A 17,176-nucleotide genomic window follows, 5' to 3' on the forward strand; every position below is an offset into this window, starting at 1 on the left:
CATTCCAGGAATACAGGTGTTGCCTGACCATTGGTGTAGGGTTTTCCAGGTGGGAGGGACCAAAGCAGCACCTTCCCTGCACAGGTACATACCCAAAGAATGGAGCAATCGCAGATTTGAAATTGGACCACAAACTGGCTCTGGGAATACCACCGTCTGAATAGGACTAATAACAGCTGGATATGCTAGTGGCAGAGCTGCTCAGGCTCTGTCTGGCTGTATTTGCTTGCTGTCTTTTGAAGCAGGAGAGATTCCCCTCAGCTGGAGGTAAGATGGACAGGGTGGCCGTGCTGCTCCTGCTGGCTGTGACGGCTCTGTCGGGATGACTTCTGGCCAGTCCTCGTTTGCATTCATAGGCTGAGCTGAGACATGTGCAGGTCATGCAGGAGTTTTTGACCAGGTGGAACTAACAGAGATGGTTTTGTTCTTTCCTGCCTTCCTCCACAGGGCAGGCTGGCAGGGTCAGCTCTTCGACTTGCTGCCCAGGCATCCTCGGCGTGTTGGTCTCCTGTGGCACAGAGCAACTTATCCTCTTCTAGAGAATGAAAGATTTCCATTTATTTACTGTCATGAGAGTGGATGTAGGGGTTTAAGCTTAATGGTCTGTGACATTCAGGTTATGATCCGAGTGATCTAAGAATTTCATCTGCGGTTAAAGCATATGAATTTTTTCTTCATGTAGACACTAACTTCACAGCAGAGATATATTTTTCAAATGAGTAATCAGGCAGGATTTTACATCTGTTATGTGGTTAAAGGCAGAAACAGTGTCAGGGGACATATGGTCCCTTCCTGACAGTAGCTCAGTCTTTCACAGACCTGTAAAATGAGGACCGGCTTACGACTGCTTGGCATTTCTAATGCCAGGATGCAAATCTCACAAATTCATCACCCTGCCCTGGGAACGGAGATACATGGGACTGGTGCTGGTAGAACAGTCAGCAGAATTTGTCTTGGTAGCTAGCAATATTTAAGTCACCTTGTGTGGAAAACTTGTGACTGCATTTCATCCGTTTCCATGAGCTGCTGTCATCTGATCAGTGTCTTATCACAGCTCAGCATGTTCACGCCCTTCCTAATATGTGAGAGTGGCACCTTTATTGGCACCAGCCCCATCGCTGTGTTCCTCCTGCTTCCACGTTGCAGGGGCACCAGGGTAGTGGGAAAGGCCGGGGAAGTGAGCCCGGCTGAGCTGGGGAGCTGGGGGCAGTGGCTGGAGGTAGGAGCTGGATTTGATATTAGGGCACAGCCCTGAAGGGATCTCCAACCTGATCCTCTGGGCCTGCTCCGGCTCCTCCCGCAGCCGTGAATGCTCCTGAGAAGGCGCTGTGTGTCCTTCAGCACAAAGGACAGGCACCTGGCAGCCCCGTGCCTCTGCCAGCACCCAGGGCGTGTTCACACTGTGCAAGGGAATCGCGGGACCTGGCCCTTTCTGCAAGCTGATTGCATGATCCACAGACACATTCCTTGGGATGATGTTAATCTAGTCAGAGAAGGCTGACGAAGTTGTAGCACAGTACAAATTCCTTCCATTTTATTAATTAAGTCAAATTCTTCCTTTCCTGATATGCAGAAGAACATATTTGCTAACTTTGCCATTCCTAATGAAAATCTTCTCACATCTGCGACATGTATTATACACCCAGCTAGAATATTAAATGCATTTCCTCTATTATATAAATTTCTTTTTATTTAAGATGAAAAATTAATTGAACAACGAATCTTCCCGCATCTACAGTTGCTGTAAGTAGTGACATTTAATTTAATTTCTAAAAGTACATGTTCCATTTCACTTTTTAAATGGCATATTTATTTTTCTAATAAACTTTAATTTTAGTCCCTTAAGGAGCATGATCATATTGAGATCCAGACTAAATTCTGCATTTCCCTTTAAATTGCAGACATTAGTCAGAATGTACTAGAATTATTGCTTCTTTTGCTTAACCTTAAAGGAGACAAGATTGTCATTTTCCTTGGCTGTTGATCTTTAGAGTTAATGACTCTCACCCCAAAATTCGTGGTTTACTTCAGTTCCTATTTTGTCAGATTCAAGTTGGAGTATCTTGCAATGGTTTTAACTGGTATGTTAAAAAGGTCATTACTATTCTATTGTCTCACTTATCATACCTGGGGCTCTTCTATTTCATCTTTATTTATTTATTGAACAAACTGTGTAAACCATCATTTTTAAAGACTTCCCTTTCAGGTGGCTTTGGTACAATGACATTATTCCACTAGTGAAATGCAAAGCGTCATGCAAGTATAAAAAGTGAGAAGGCCAAAGTCTCCAGGCTGGTGGATAATTTAGTGGCCATGAAACATTGAGCATTAAGTAAAAAATGTAGTTGCAACTATGTCTGCCAGCAAGACAGGTAGTTTATTCACCTCTATCTGCTTGTGAATGAAGCCAACATAGTTCTTAATGTCTGCATTATTAATGAGAAGAATTAAAATTATTTACAACTCTGTGTTTAGGAAACCATTCACCAGTTAAAGCTGGGGTCTTCCCCATTGTCCTGTTTCTGAGCTTCATGAGTAGAAGCCATGGTAGGTCTGTAACCAGGGGACAGGTATCTCAGCAGTAGGCCAGGTCTGTGCTGCTGCACCTTAAATTTTGGGCTCATCTGGACTGGCTGTATTGAAGCTAGGAGAAGGATTTCTGCCTGTACTTCTGACTGTATTCAGATTTCTAAATAAAATCTTTGTTGATCAGGCAGATGAGGCTCTTTATATATATATATATAAATTATTTTTCCTGTATGACCTAGCTAAAAAGAAGCAAAAATATTGCTGAAGAGCAATATTTTATTTCCAAAAAATCATAATGTGAAAGAGTCAGAAGATAAAATTATGAATTTAACAGATAGCCAGCTAGTATCAGCTTCTAAAGTTATTAAAAAATCCTAACTTCAACAAAGCCCAATATACCCATTGCTCCTCAAATGAGAAGCTATACATTTATGAGTCAAAGCTAAAACTGATCATATATTTTATTGTTTAAATACAACTTTCTTTCCAAATAAGAATTGTGCACTTCTGCATGTTAGAAACCAGCTCTGTGTCTCTTCTGGTTCCAAAGGAAAATCAGAGACCTCAAATACAAATGCTTGGCCATCAAGCACCTACCAGGAGCAGCACATTCCTGCTTCCCCCAGTGCCCAGCGTGCCTACAGGGCTGCAGGGGTTGGGGAGAGGATGGATGGATGGGTAAAAGTCTACCCTGTGGTATTGAAACACAGAAAGTGGGCAACTGAGGGCTTGCTTGAAAAATAACTGGGAGTGACTTTGTGGGTCTTTCTGCAGTAAGATTTTAGGGAAATGTATTCTGGATTTGTTTTTTTTTTTTTTTGTTTTAAATCATGCTGTGTCTATTGGCTCCATCTGCAGCACAAACAAACTTGTCAGGGTAACTCACAATATTGAAAGCATTTAAATGTGTCTCTTTTACCAGTTTGAATGACAGGGTCAGGGCTCCAAAAGTGCCCTAAGGTAGAAAGCTCCTTGTTCCCTGGCAAAATGCTGTAAGTGAATTAATCGTGTTGCAGATGGTTTGGATTGTCCCTGGGGTGTGACAGCAAACATTCATGGCAATCACTTTTAAGTCCATGTGTGAGTGCTCAGTATGTGCTGGTAACATTTGCTTTATTTTCTAGCAATTCCATATAAAAAGTGTGATACAGATGAATGCTACTTGGCAATTAAAGTAATCTTAAGGTTCCTGGCCGATTTCTTAAGAATTCAAGATATGATGTTTTTTGTCCAAGGTGAGGTTGACCTAAAAAAGAATTTAGCTTGAAATTAGTAATCTAGTACTCTCTGAATTCTGAAAGGCAATAACTTACATTTTATCTCCTTAGGACTATATTGTATTTATGGATCTGGTTAACGTGATTTAGTCTATAAAATTTAACTAACACCTTGGCAAAGTTATAAAACTGGTGCTCATTTGTGCTATGGAAATACCAAATGGGAATAGTCTGCCCAGCACCAGAACACTTTAGTGTTTAAAATGTATTTAAAAATGAAGTAACCTGTATTTCTTTGAAAAGCCCAAGTGTACAATTCAGGCATAGATTACACTGAAAACGAGATCAGTTGGTGTGACCTTTTGACTGGAAGACGTGGAAAATGGTATCTGTCTCTTCATCTTCCTTCAAGCTGCTGTTCAAGTCCTATCCTTCTTCATCACCAAAGAGAAGCTGAACCCATGGCAACAAAAGAAGAATGAGCTGCAGGCAAAAATTAGGTTCTTTGTATGACTTACCACATTCATTGTTAATAATCTATCTATATGTGTCTGTGTATAATGTATGCACTTGCATATTCCAGCATACATATAAATGTCATAGATTTTTCATTACATAGTTTTTCCATTCTATTTTTCAATTTTTTTCTTTAATCATTGTTAGTTTTTTTTTTTTTTCCTGTGTATGCATACAGAATTTAATGTAACTCACTCTGAATGCTGAATAGCATGTCAGGAAATTTTCCTAGTATAGGTAAGCAGCATGCTGTGTAAATACATGTTGAACTGTGATCAGACAGCTTGCTAAGATGCTTTTTGTTGCTTTAAAAAGTCAGTGGACAATGTGACAACAGTGTGACACAAGCAAACATGATCAGTAATGCCATCCAACCTAACCAGGCTTCAAAAACTTCATTGCCTTGGATATGATCAGTCTGCTTTAACCTCTCCAGTGGTTAGCTCTTCCTTTGTTCTTTCCCTCTTGTCTCATCTCCCCATAGTGACTTTGGACTCATCTGCTGGTTTTATTTAAAGTCATTAATCTTCTGGTGCCAGACAATGAATGGTTTAGATTTTTTTTTTGTTCTGCCCAGTATCCTTGTTGACCTATAAGGGCAAAATATTTTACTCCTTCATCTTAATTTTTTTTTAGTGGTAAAACTTTATTTTGTCTGCACACTTTTATTCCCATGAGACGAACAGACAAACCTCCTGGTGTGTGGTCATCAGCGCTGGTGATGGTATGGTGATGACTTAGCTGTGAACCTGATGACAAATAACTACATCAAAGGACATGAAATGAAAGGTTGAGGCCACAGCTGGTGTGCTGGGGCATGTCTGGGCTCCCCTGGACAAGAATGACAGGGAATTGGTGGAGCAAGTCAAGAAAAGGGCCGTGACTATGAAGAAGGGACTGGAGCATCTCTCTTGTGAGGAGAGGCCGAGAGAGCTGGAATCAGCCTGGAGAGAAGGAGGCTTGGGAGGTTGTTATCCTCTTATCCCCCTGTATAGCTGCAGAGGGTGCAGAGATGGAGCCAGACAATGGGCACAGACTGCACACTTACAAATATTTCTGTTGTTGTTGTTATTTTAACTGCGAGGACTTCTGAACACTGGCACAGGTTGCCCAGAGAGGCTGTGGTGTCTCCATCAGAAAGCATCTGGACAGGGGCCTGGGCAACCTGCTCTGCGCTGCACAAGGTGACCTCCAGAGGTGTCTTCCAGCCTCTGCCACTCCGTGGTTCTGTGAAACAGTTTCTGACAGAAAAACTGATTGTCAGCAATATATCTGGTACAGCCTAAACTATTTTCTCAACTGGAAATTGTTCTCAAAGCAATAGAATTTGCTGTTGTTGTAGCTGATGTAAACTAAGGAAACAATTAATTTCTTTTAAATTTAGCTAAAAAATCGTTTGCTTACCTAGGCTTATCGTATCATTGGGAATGTGACCAGTGTTGCCAAAAAGAGCACTTAATTTTCTGGTTTGGACCATTATGGCACAATGGGATGAGCTGCCCAGAGGTGCCTGTCGTTCCTGATACCCCGAGAGAGCCTGGATGGAAGCACAGGGCTCTGAAGGCAGCCTGAGGATCAGCTGGGCTGGTTCGAAGGGGACATCCCTGCACCCCGTGCTGTGCAGTAGCTCGGCAGGGGCTGCAGTCGGGAACGAGCCCTGGCGAAGCTGAACCCTGCTAGACAAATCTCACACATTAGCTATTGCTCAATACACGCATTAATTAAAGCGCCTTAACTCCTGATTAATAACGATTTACTGGTGCAAGTATGTAAATCCTTTACTGAATCCTAATTGAGTTTGTAACAGCTGCCGTGAAGCATAAAACAGACCTGTGCTGGGTACCCCATGTGAAAATGGGTCTGTGTGGGTACCAGCCTGTGCCACGTCCTCCATTCATGCTGTAACACCGAGGAGTTATTCACCAGCATGCTTCAGATTTCTGTGATTTATCAAGTTCAGTGTCGCTAACGTTGATGAGATACTCTGGTGTTTGGGATAATTTTACTGTTCATTATTGAAGCTCCTTATCTTCCCTTTTTTCACTTTCTTTCATCATTTATTTAATGAATTGGAATATTTAGATCTTTTACACGGCAGTTATGTCAGTGTAAGCTGACACTGCTGCCGCTTTAGCAGAGCTGCTAACTGTTATTCACCAAAATAACTATGGAAAAAACAGACATCCTTCTCTTTAATCTCTGAAAAAAAACTTGGTTTCCAATCACACTGCTCTATGAATGGTTTTCCTGACTACTGTTTGGTATGGGCTGAGTCAGAAAGATGGACATGTAATTTATAAATAACTACTTTAAACTGCTCTGTATTAAAATCTTGTCTTCACGGGCAGTCTCCCTGGCCAGCTGGATTCATGCACTAGAGCATTTCTATACTCTGGAATATTTCCTAGGATGAGCTTTCTAGAAAATAGCAGCCCAGGTCCTGTCCTGACTGGTGAATTGTCTCTGCCTTGTCCATTGACACACGCATGCCTGCTGGACCTAGATGTAGTCCCTACTTATAGCTGTTGGACATAGGCCAAAACCCAGGAAATTTGATCATTATTGTCTTCATTTTTCTTGGGCTTGGGGGGGTTTGTGGAAGTGTGGTGATCTTCTGCGTGGCATGCAAAGAACCTTCAAAGTGTTACATCCACTCTGGAAGTCTTTGCTCCCCACACATAATTTTTGAAATACAGCGATTCTGTTAGAGTGAAATATGTGAAATCAATGTTAGATTAGTGAGAATTAAGTGAAATCCCCCGGTGCTGTGCTTTGAGGTGGCTGTCTTCTTGAGTATCCATTCCTTGCTCAACGCGGAGCTTGCCCATACTGAAATGACTGGCTCCCTGGGTTATTTGCCACTTCTCTGGGACAGTAAATTCTGTGTTCAGGCTGCCTGGATGATAAGTAGAACTTCATTTATGGAAAACCAATTCACTCTGTCCAAGAATTGGGATCACTAAGCTTTAAGGCCTGGTTTTATGCTGAAGCTTTATGATGCTGCTGTATAAAAGCCTTCAGGCTTAGCTCTGCTCTACTGTTACTGCAGTAATGCCACATCGGTGACTGAAACTGTATTTCCATGCCATTGCTTAGTGAGAGAGCAGTATCAGACCTACATCTCCTCTCCTACTTTGTGCCGTTCTGTTTTTTCTTTTTAAAAGCCTACCGGAGAGATCATATAGTAGTAGGCAGGTATAAATTGCTTCCCTTGTAACATATTTAATAATCTGAAGCTAAGGAGCAGTGTTAAAAAGGAGTGTGTTGAAATGACGGTAAAAACTAAAAATACTCTGAAGCCTGTGGAAATTAACTCACCCAGTTATAAATTAACTCACCCAGTTATTGAAGAAGTTAATTTAAATACCAGCTGGTAGGTAGAGGCCATCTCGTTATCAGTGACAAAAGGCCACAGTCTTCAGTTGTATGATCATTTGGACTAAATTTATTGATATGCACTGATGTTTTTCACCACTGTGAAGATGTGTCTAACCTGCCTAACTACCTGTATAAAGAGAATTCCTGAAACTGTAATACATCACCTTGAATATAACTCCGTGCATTGTTCACACTTTGCAGAATGCAGTTGAGGTTCTACGATTGCAACATGAACTACTGCCTTGCACCTAAAAATAATGCTTTATTTTGGTATATATTGCTTTCTAAAAATAATGCTTTATTTAAAGTTAATACATCATTAATATCAATGAGGGATGTGGCATATATATATATACATGGCACAGATATGGCGTCTATCTATAGATGTATATGTACAAGGATACTGGGCAGATAACATATCAACAAGGATACCGGGCAGATAACATAAATCACAGATCTGTGATCACGTCAAAAATTATAAGTTATAGAGAGCTTAAAATGAAGCAGGTCAAGAATATATATATGCATTTCTCATCTCTCCTCTGTTTTTTGAAGACCTGGAATGAAAAGCAAGAAATAGTTTCTTGCTCGTAACTTTATATTGGCCACAAATCAAACAGATTTTCATTTCTTTGTTGCCACTGCTGCTTTGGCCTTCCAAGTTGCCAATGACTTTCAGAGTTAAACTGAGGGTCAAGGTAACTACAGGTGTTATGTGAGATGTGGAAGGAGTAGCACATGGATGATAAAACGCTCCTGTGTGTTTGTCACAGCTAGCCTAGAGGGAAGAGCACCCTCTCCCACTGCCAATGTGCCTTCAGAGGAGATGTTGCAGGAGCACCTAGGGGATGTACCTTTGCTCTTACCCCAGAGAGAACAGACAAGCTCTTGGTAGAACTGTTGGTTTGGTCAGTAACACTTTCAATACAGCCCAGACCACTATGCAGAAGCAATGGTGATGTTTTAACCTGCTTGAAGTGTCATCTCTGCAGTCCTGCCCTCAGAGGCAACAGCGCTGCTTTGACTGAAGAACACTGAAAATGAAGAAAAAAAAAAAAAAAAAAAATATATAGAATTTTCCATCACCTAATAGATTTTGTGGAAAGAAAACCATTCTCTCAGCATCAGATCCCCAAACCTAAAAGTACAAGAACTGCTTTACAAGATCACAATAAAGATTTATCAGGCCTAACATCCTGTCCTCAGTGGTGTCAGTGGGAAATAACAAAGAAAGAAATGAAAACAAGGGTCACACGTACGCCTGTTGCCTTAGAGCAGTCCCTGGAGAGCTACCAATAAGAGACTCTGAGTCGGGTATCTCTTTGCACTACAGCTCTTCTTTCATACATTTATGCAATTGCTTTTTGAGCCCATGTTAATAACAGCATCTTCAGGAAAGAGATTTCACTGTTTACCTACATGGTGCACAAAGGAGTGCTCCTTCTGCTTGCTGGGGCTCTGTCTCCCATCTGACGCCACTTGGCTGCTTTGCAGGAAGTGATGGGAACAGTTATTCTCTGCGTGCTGTCTTCAGGGCATTCCTGATTTTGTAGATGTCTGTTGTGTTCTCCCAGGCTGAGTTTTAGCTATTTAATTATTCCTCATATGAAGGGCTGTTCGTACCTTAAATCATCTTTGTTACTTTATGTGTTTTTCACTTCCCTTTCACCACGGAGGTGGATACCTTCCCCCTGCTCTTTCTACGTGCCTCCACGGGAGTCTGGTGGTTTTACCTTGCTGGGCAGCTGAACTCCACCACAGCCGCTCTCACCCCCTCCTTAGAAGAAGAGGCAACAGAAAGGTTGTCCTGGAGGCAACAGGACAATAAAATTATTAATCAAAGGGCTCCAGATATATGTCCTGGAGGCAACAGGACAATAAAATTATTAATCAAAGGGCTCCAGATATTTAATTCATCTGCTGCTGCTGCTTCTGAACAGCTTCAACACCAGAAATGGTTTCATGGAAGTGATGGAGCATTTGTAGCATGCCCAGAGTGTGGTGTCTGCAGTGATGCCAGTAATGCCTGCAGCCTGTAGGCCCCTCTCAGGATGCTTTGTGTCACCAGACATGCCACACTGCCTTCCATGCAATGCTCACACCAAAGGATGTGCCTAGCATTATTTGGCAACTGCCTTTCCTGCTACTGGTTTTGCTCACCCACTTGGCCATACCCAGAACAGCCTTTCACATGTTTTCCAGTTTACCAGGTGGCAGGTCTGGTGGTGCATTGAAAGGTCCATGAAAAGTAAAAAGGAGCTGAACTGGGACAGAAAAATCCCTCTCCCACCACTACCCTGCTCCTCTGGTGTTTGCGGCAGGGCAACGTGTCGACCATGGCAGTCTGGGTCACATTCCCCAAATGTTTAAAAATAAATAAATAAATAAATCTATGACTTTTATTTTTTAAGTTTGAATTGGTATCTATATGATATGTAATGCATATATCCATTATGAACCTGCAACATATCACAATGTAATGTAATATAAAACAATACAATATCCACTACTATAAGGGCGTCCTTTTCCAAATGACTGTGGCATGCAGGAATAGGTTTTAGAGAGCACTTGGGCATCTCCTGCCCGTTGGTGTCAGTCTGTTTTGGGACCCTGAAGCCATATGCAAAGGCAGCTTGTGCCTTTGTAAGAGGATGCACAGGAAGGATCTGGGATGCTCGGGAAAGGATCTCTCTTCACTACCATTTACTGAGGTTGGGGAACCAACTGGATCAAGTAAGGCCCAGATTCTCATAAGACCCCTAAAAAAAGCAATGTTACATTTTATATAGATGCTGGTAGATCTGTCTATACCTTTCCATGCCCGTTTCCTCACAAATATGGCTGTTAGAAACCTAATTCTTGTTATAGTCGTTTCTGATCAGAATAAAGAGGAAACACTGGAGAAGCCGATGTCCAACCTGCTGCCATGGGGCTCACTTGTACCCAAGGCCAGGGAGCTGTGAAGGGAGGCTCTTCATGCCAACAGGGCAAAACCATGAGAGGCAGTTGCCTCTTGGTGCTGCTTCCGAGCCTGCTTCTGATGAGGAGATCCTCCTGGGCCTAGAGCAACCTGAGCTAACGGAAGGTGTCCCTGGCCATGTCAGGGGGGTTGGAACTAGATGTTCCTTAAGGTCTCTGTCAACCCAACCTGCTCTATGATTCAAAGACCAACGTGTCCCCACAAGCAGGTTTTGAAGCCTTCACACGGTGCATGCCAGCACGCTCGGGTTTGCTCCCTTCTGGTTGGCACTGACTGGTCTATTTAGAAGAAACCACATGGCCCTGCAGCAGCTGGCACTTTATGTAAATGAGTGCATTAATAAATAAACCACCTTCTCCAGGAAGTTGTTTTTAAGAGCTCAAGATTTATGTATCTGCGCAGGATGTTTGTTACAGAGAATGATTTTAATGTGTTTTGGTGGAGCAGAGGAGCAGAATGTAAAGAGAGGTCTTGCATCAAGGACACCCACAAAGCGGGATGCAAGCAGCATGCTAACATGACTGCATAGACCTGTGATTAATGGCATCGGCTGGCATGTTGGGAGGGAGCAATAACATCTCTCTTGATTGTTGGGATATGTGAACAGGGAATGGGAGATGCAAATGAGACCTTGGGAGGGAGTTTAAAGAAACCCCTGGGTACAACCCACTGGTGGGGCTGCCCTCTGACAGGACTTGGTGGAAACATCTCCATGTCACTGGGAAAGCCTGGCCCATCTATATACAAGCACTGCTAGCATGCACCAGCCCTGTAATCCCAATAACCTTGGTCCTCTTGCTGATGACACGCACCAAGCAGGGAAGGTGCAAGGCAGGAGCCATTAGGCGTGAAGGAATCTTCAGATTTGTTTCCTCTGGGCACTATCGATTTCAAACTTCTTTATATACCTGGCATGAGGATCTCATAATCTTGGCAAAACTTTGTTGTGAAGGCTTTGCTCATATTTTGTATCTTCTTTCTTGCAACTTGAAATCTTATTCTTCCCAACCACATATAGTACTTTTTTTTTTTTCATTGAGTCTCATCTGACAATTAATTTCTTAGAAAACTATGCACTATGCAGTAAAATACTTTCTTTTTAGGCCAAGCTATTCTTCAAGCTGGTTCAGTTTCTTCACATCTTTGTCAGGTACTCACCAGAGCCACGTTGAAAACTAAAGTGATTCTTTGCCTACTTTCCAAAACTGGTGGCCATTCGTCTTTTGCAGTTGCAAGGAACAAGACAGCTCCATCACAGAGTCTCAGTTATATTTAAATATTTGTATTTTCATTAATTCACTTATCTCAGAGTTTTCCCAAACAAAGCAGCAGTTCTCAAACAAAAACATCCATAATTTATAGTGAAGTGTTAGAATGCAAGTAGTATCTTTTCCTTTCCTTTAAATTCATTCAACATGTCTATTTTATTTTGAATTGATTCATAAGAGATCTTAGAAGACTTATATATAATTCATAAACACTTTGTATTTTTTATATTCCTTAAGCTGGTTTGATTACTTCCTCCTTATCTTTGATTATTTTCTGACTTTTTTTTTTTTTTTTTCCTGGCAAAAGTAGTGCTAGTTGCTATGGTAACTTCTGCTTTCTACTACCTTTTAGATATTTTTCCCTCCCCTTTCCCTGCCTTCCCAGAAGAAACTGCTGGTCCCTTTGCAGACCTTTCCCATGCTTGCCTCCTCACCGGCTGCATCTTTGCACTGGCCGCGAGAGATTTCCACAGAGAAACCACAAAGAACATTTCCGAGGCTCTGCGCAGTCTTTGTAAGCCCCAGGGACACCCTCCACCACACACAGGTACCACTGGCTCCTTGCAGCAGGTACCTGCTGTGCACCTTGTGCTGCACAGCCAGGAGGGAGAGAGGACAGATCCTGCTGCTCCTTCTCCATCTGCATCCTCATCTCCATCTCTTTGCTCACCTCCATCTCTTTGCCCAGCTCTTGGGTTCACCCTCCATCATCCCATTGTCCAAAAGAAAAGAGAGAGAGAGAACACGCACAAAATAAAATAAAATAAATAATAAAATAAAATAAATAATAAAATAAAATAAATAATATAATAAAATAAATAATAAAATAAAATAAAATAAATAATAAAATAAAATAAATAATATGATATAATAAATAAAATAAAATAAAAATTAAATTAAATTAAATTAAAATTAAAATTAAATAAAAAAGGCCAACCAATGCCCTTATTTGTATATATAACAACTTTTCCATGGCCCACCATCCTGGTAGGTCCAGGCCTGCTCCCCTTGGACAGCTGAACCACTCGGGTGAGAGGGTGGCCAAGGACCCAAGTTTATAACCTCGGGATTTAGAGGCCATCCTACATTTTTCAGCTGATTGAGGCAGTTCAGGGAAAGCTACGAGCTAGCACTGCCCTCTGTATTTTACAGGGCACTTGTAGCTTTCATTGCTGGGAAGTCTGTGCTTTGCAGCTGGGTCTGCGCTGGGGTCCCCACGGCCACGGGAGAGGCACAGGGTGAGGGATATCTCCAGGTGCCCCTTAGTTCTCGGCTCCCTGCATCACTCCGCAGCCTGTCGCTGGGTGATGGGAGGCTTTAGCAAACATTCCCAATGACTTTCTGCACGGGCTGTGGTGAACGCACACAGCTCACGGTCACACCAGGGAGACAGAAGCTGTAGGACAGAAGCGAACGTGCTGTTAATGTGCCTGTTTTGCTGAAATATGCATTTAAATATAAATAAGTAACAACAGCAAAGTGAGTGGAAGGAGCACAGGCAGGTTTATCATTTTGTATGTTTTTATAAATAACTCCGCAATATTCCCACTCCCACAGTGCTCCTCACACCAGTTGGATTCACCATCCTCAGCTTTTTAACCCTCCTTTGGGAAGCAAGCTGCGGCAGGGACCTATGGCACATGGAGCAGCTACCCAGGGCGAAGGCAGGACTGTCCCCTCCTGGCGCAAAAGGGTCCCCCCATGGGACCCACTGGGAGGGCTGGAGGAGGGGAAGGTCCCATTCAGGGTGACATTTGCAGGAACTTTACTGGCTCTTTACCACTTCACTGGCTCCGTTCATGCACTGGGAAAACTGGGCAGCCTGGGAGTCCCCGGGTCTGCCTGTCCACCACAGCTACGGTCTTTGGCTGAATTGTTGGTTTTTTTTAGACATACAAATGTCTGTGGGTACAGCTCAGCCTCACTTGCTGTCCATGTCTGTGCTCACCAGAAATGACTGCTTCCCTGCAGGGGAATTATTGCCACCGCCCGTCTGCTGCAGGGAAAAAATTGCATGGCTCACCTAGCTTGAACCAAATCAGGGCTGAAGTGGTTTATTGACTTATTAACAACACTAAATTAACTGGCAATCAGTGAACTGCACATTTGAGATCAATATCAGTAATGTCACAGGTAAGCCACCGCGCAAGGCACTCACATAATAGTGGAAAACACCTGCAAATTTCTCAACACGTCTATAATCCCAGTTATAATTGCAAGTTGTAATTACACAGACACACAGAGGATGTGTGTACAAGCACCCCCTGCCTGTGGCACCTGATGGGAAAGCTGCTGTGTGTGACCTTGGAGAGGTCGTGGTGGCATCAGGACCACTTCTGTCCCCATCAAACCAGTGTTTGACTCTTTCCACTCCCAGGTGGAAACCACACACCCCACCATTATAAATGCTCATGCTTCTTTTCAGGCTTCTTGGCTTCAGACATCTTTTTGTGACTCTCACTCCCAGTTTAATCCAGGTGATGGTTCCTCATTAAGATGGCTTGGCTATAAGCAAGAGCTCTCTGGTGCAGCATTTTTGTCCCACCTCATGCAGAGCACCATGTCCAGCCAGCGTCAATCCTGCTCTGTAAAGCGCCCGTACCTGCAGGGAGAGCTGAGGGAGGAAAGCTGTGTCCTGGTGACTATCGCTGGCGACAATCACACTCGTTTCTCCCCGGCAGACAAGGCGAGCACAGAGACTTGCACTCATCAGCATCTCAGGCCTTTGATTTACAAGTCCCAGATGGTTTGTGTGTCTCCATCACGGCACAGGTCCATGAAGTCAGAGCAGGGTGAGTCCATTGGGAACTCCACCAATGCAGTGTTTGGTTTTCTTTTCAAGGTACTGGTTTTTGGTGAAGTGTACCTGGTGAATGAAATTCTGTGGAACAGAGGCAGGGTAAATTCCTCTCTATTTATTGCTGCTGAAAAATTGCAACTAGGCTTGAAACAGATCATTTCTACTTCAATTTAAAACCAAACCAAACCAAAACCCAAAGAAATAAAAACAGGAGAACCAAGACCCAAATAAATGATGCCAATATTAATGTGACCATGAAGTTTCCATGAGTCTTTGGTAGCAGCCATGGGCGAGGATGGCGAATGAAGTGCCTTTTTTCTCACATCAGAGAATCTCAAAACAAAATGCAACGCAAAATAATCACACTCCACCTTTCTGTGTGTGAGGAATACCAAAATGTTTCAATCTGCATTACCAGCCCACAGAATTAGCATAGAAAGCCATTCACTCTGAAACAGATAATCTGCAGCATGACCTTGCTCTTTCCTGCTTTAAGAGAGCAGGCTGAGGGCCAAGGGTTTTTTTGTGTATTGTGTGCTGTTCTTTAACATACATAAATAATACATGTTCAGGAGGAAAAGGAAAGCTATTAGCAAACACTAAGACAGCATGAGGGGCCCATGGTAAGTGCACAATTTATTCCTCCCATTTTCTTCCAAACTAAAACGAGATGGGGAGGGGGAGTTAATTTGCTCCAGTGTTTAGTTAATTACCTCAAGCATTCCACAACATGGGATTTACAAATATTTGTGCGCTACTAACTTGCTATAGCTAATTTATATACTGTTTAATATGTTACTGCTGTAGTGTCTCGTGACCCAGCTAAGCATCTGAGACAGGCTGAATGAGCAAGAAATCTGCTTTCTCACCTCGCTCCTTTATTTTTGGGGTTATTTCACTTGTTAAAGCAGCATCCTTTGCCATGAGTCCTGCAGTGAGAATATCAGCTTATTGTAATTATTCCTATTACTTGTAATAATAATATTAGTAGTAGCCCTTGTTTTCAGCAGCAGTGGAGGCCTTGTGGTGCCTCCAGCCCATGACAGCAGGAGACCCCATCTGTCCCCAAGTGCCACCCGATGCCACCTGCTTCTGGCACCCCTATCCCAAGGCAAAGCTGTGGCTGCCATGTGTCCCCATGCCCTCTGACAACAGTTTGTGTGGCCGTACTGTGAACTCGATCACTAAAAACATCACCTTCAGGGAGAGGGAGGGTATTTGCAGGTGTTTTTGCTTGCTTTTAACCAAGGTTTTGGTAAAATGCATGTAGCTGGCGTGTGGAATGTGTACATGTACAATGCTACGGACCTGGAGAGATATTCCTGAGTTTCTTGGAACAGGTTTCTGGGAGTGCATAATATTTGGTGCTTAAAAAGGCACCAGATCTGAAATTGAGAGAAAGCACAGTTTATTTTGGAACAGACATGTGGTGGCTTTCTCCAATTTAATTAATACACTTTAATCTGGCTTCCTAAACAAGTAGTTATTGGTTTCAGTCATGTGGTGCCACTCCTTGTGTATCAGCCAAGCAGACAGAAGGTCTGTCAGCCACAAAGGTGGAGTCTGCTGCTTTCCACCCAGCAGTTTTTCCATTTTCTTGGTTGTTTGGCAGTCAAGCATGGTGTGGGGATAGTCCAGACAAAGGGTCCAGTGCTGTACTGTGGGAGCAGGACACGGGAGAGGTCCCTCTCTTGGCTCCTGCCCAGGCACCCATGAGCGTGCATCCCCTCTGAGCAGAGCAGAGGTAATGTGTCTGCAGTTTCTTTGTAGTGAGATGCAGAAGAGGTAAGTTGGTGGTGGTTGACGGCGGTTATGGGAGTTTTAATTTGTATTCAAAGTGTGCAGAAAGAACCGGTATTTAGTGCTTTTCTGACAATGCCATCCACAATGCACTTACTCCTTCTTGCAGCAATTTCCTTTCTTCTATGCTTCACTTTGTTTTGGAGGCTTGGGAAGAACTCTTTCTGCAGGAATGGAGGTGAAAATATTTCCCTACTAAAATGTTTCAGATTGACTGTTATTTCTCTTTCGTCCATTTAATTTCATTCCTTCAACCTCTTGTGCTTAAAAGTTAGCATTTATATGTGCCCACATAATTTAAAACCTTTCTTCCTCTTTCTAGATTCTGCCTGGGGACCAGCAGGTAGGTAGATTTGCCTCATTTCTTTCCCACTAATGCAAAACAAATGAATAGCTGCATATTAGAAATAACCCATATTGTACTCATCATAAAACATGCCCATCACAAAGTGACAGAGCAGACCAAGAAGCACTGGACTTCAGAGAAAGCTGGCACCAGCAAAATTTTCCCACAGCACCATCCACTTCAGCAGTATCTGCAGTAACAAAAATTTCAGAAAAAGGCTCGGTTGCTGGATGAAGATTCTGCAGAAAAGCAAGATATAACAGAGAGAACTGCAAAGGACAGGAAATGTATGATTAACTGATCTCAAAAAAAAAAAAAAAAAAAAAAAAAAAAAAAAAAAAA

At 42.7% G+C, this 17,176-nt stretch overlaps 1 long non-coding RNA gene across 1 annotated transcript in view; it reads left to right on the top strand.

The window, feature by feature from the left end:
• Positions 1-15,269: 15,269 nt before the first annotated feature.
• LOC118168536 overlaps positions 15,270-17,176 on the top strand; it is a 2,881-nt gene continuing 974 nt past the window's right edge. The window contains exons 1-2 of the long non-coding RNA XR_004751631.1: positions 15,270-15,311; positions 16,811-16,831. This is a non-coding gene — a long non-coding RNA (uncharacterized LOC118168536). The remainder of the gene's footprint in view (positions 15,312-16,810; positions 16,832-17,176) is intronic.

This window comes from Oxyura jamaicensis, chromosome 5, assembly GCF_011077185.1.
Source record: "Oxyura jamaicensis isolate SHBP4307 breed ruddy duck chromosome 5, BPBGC_Ojam_1.0, whole genome shotgun sequence".
Classification (NCBI taxonomy): Eukaryota; Metazoa; Chordata; class Aves; order Anseriformes; family Anatidae; genus Oxyura; species Oxyura jamaicensis.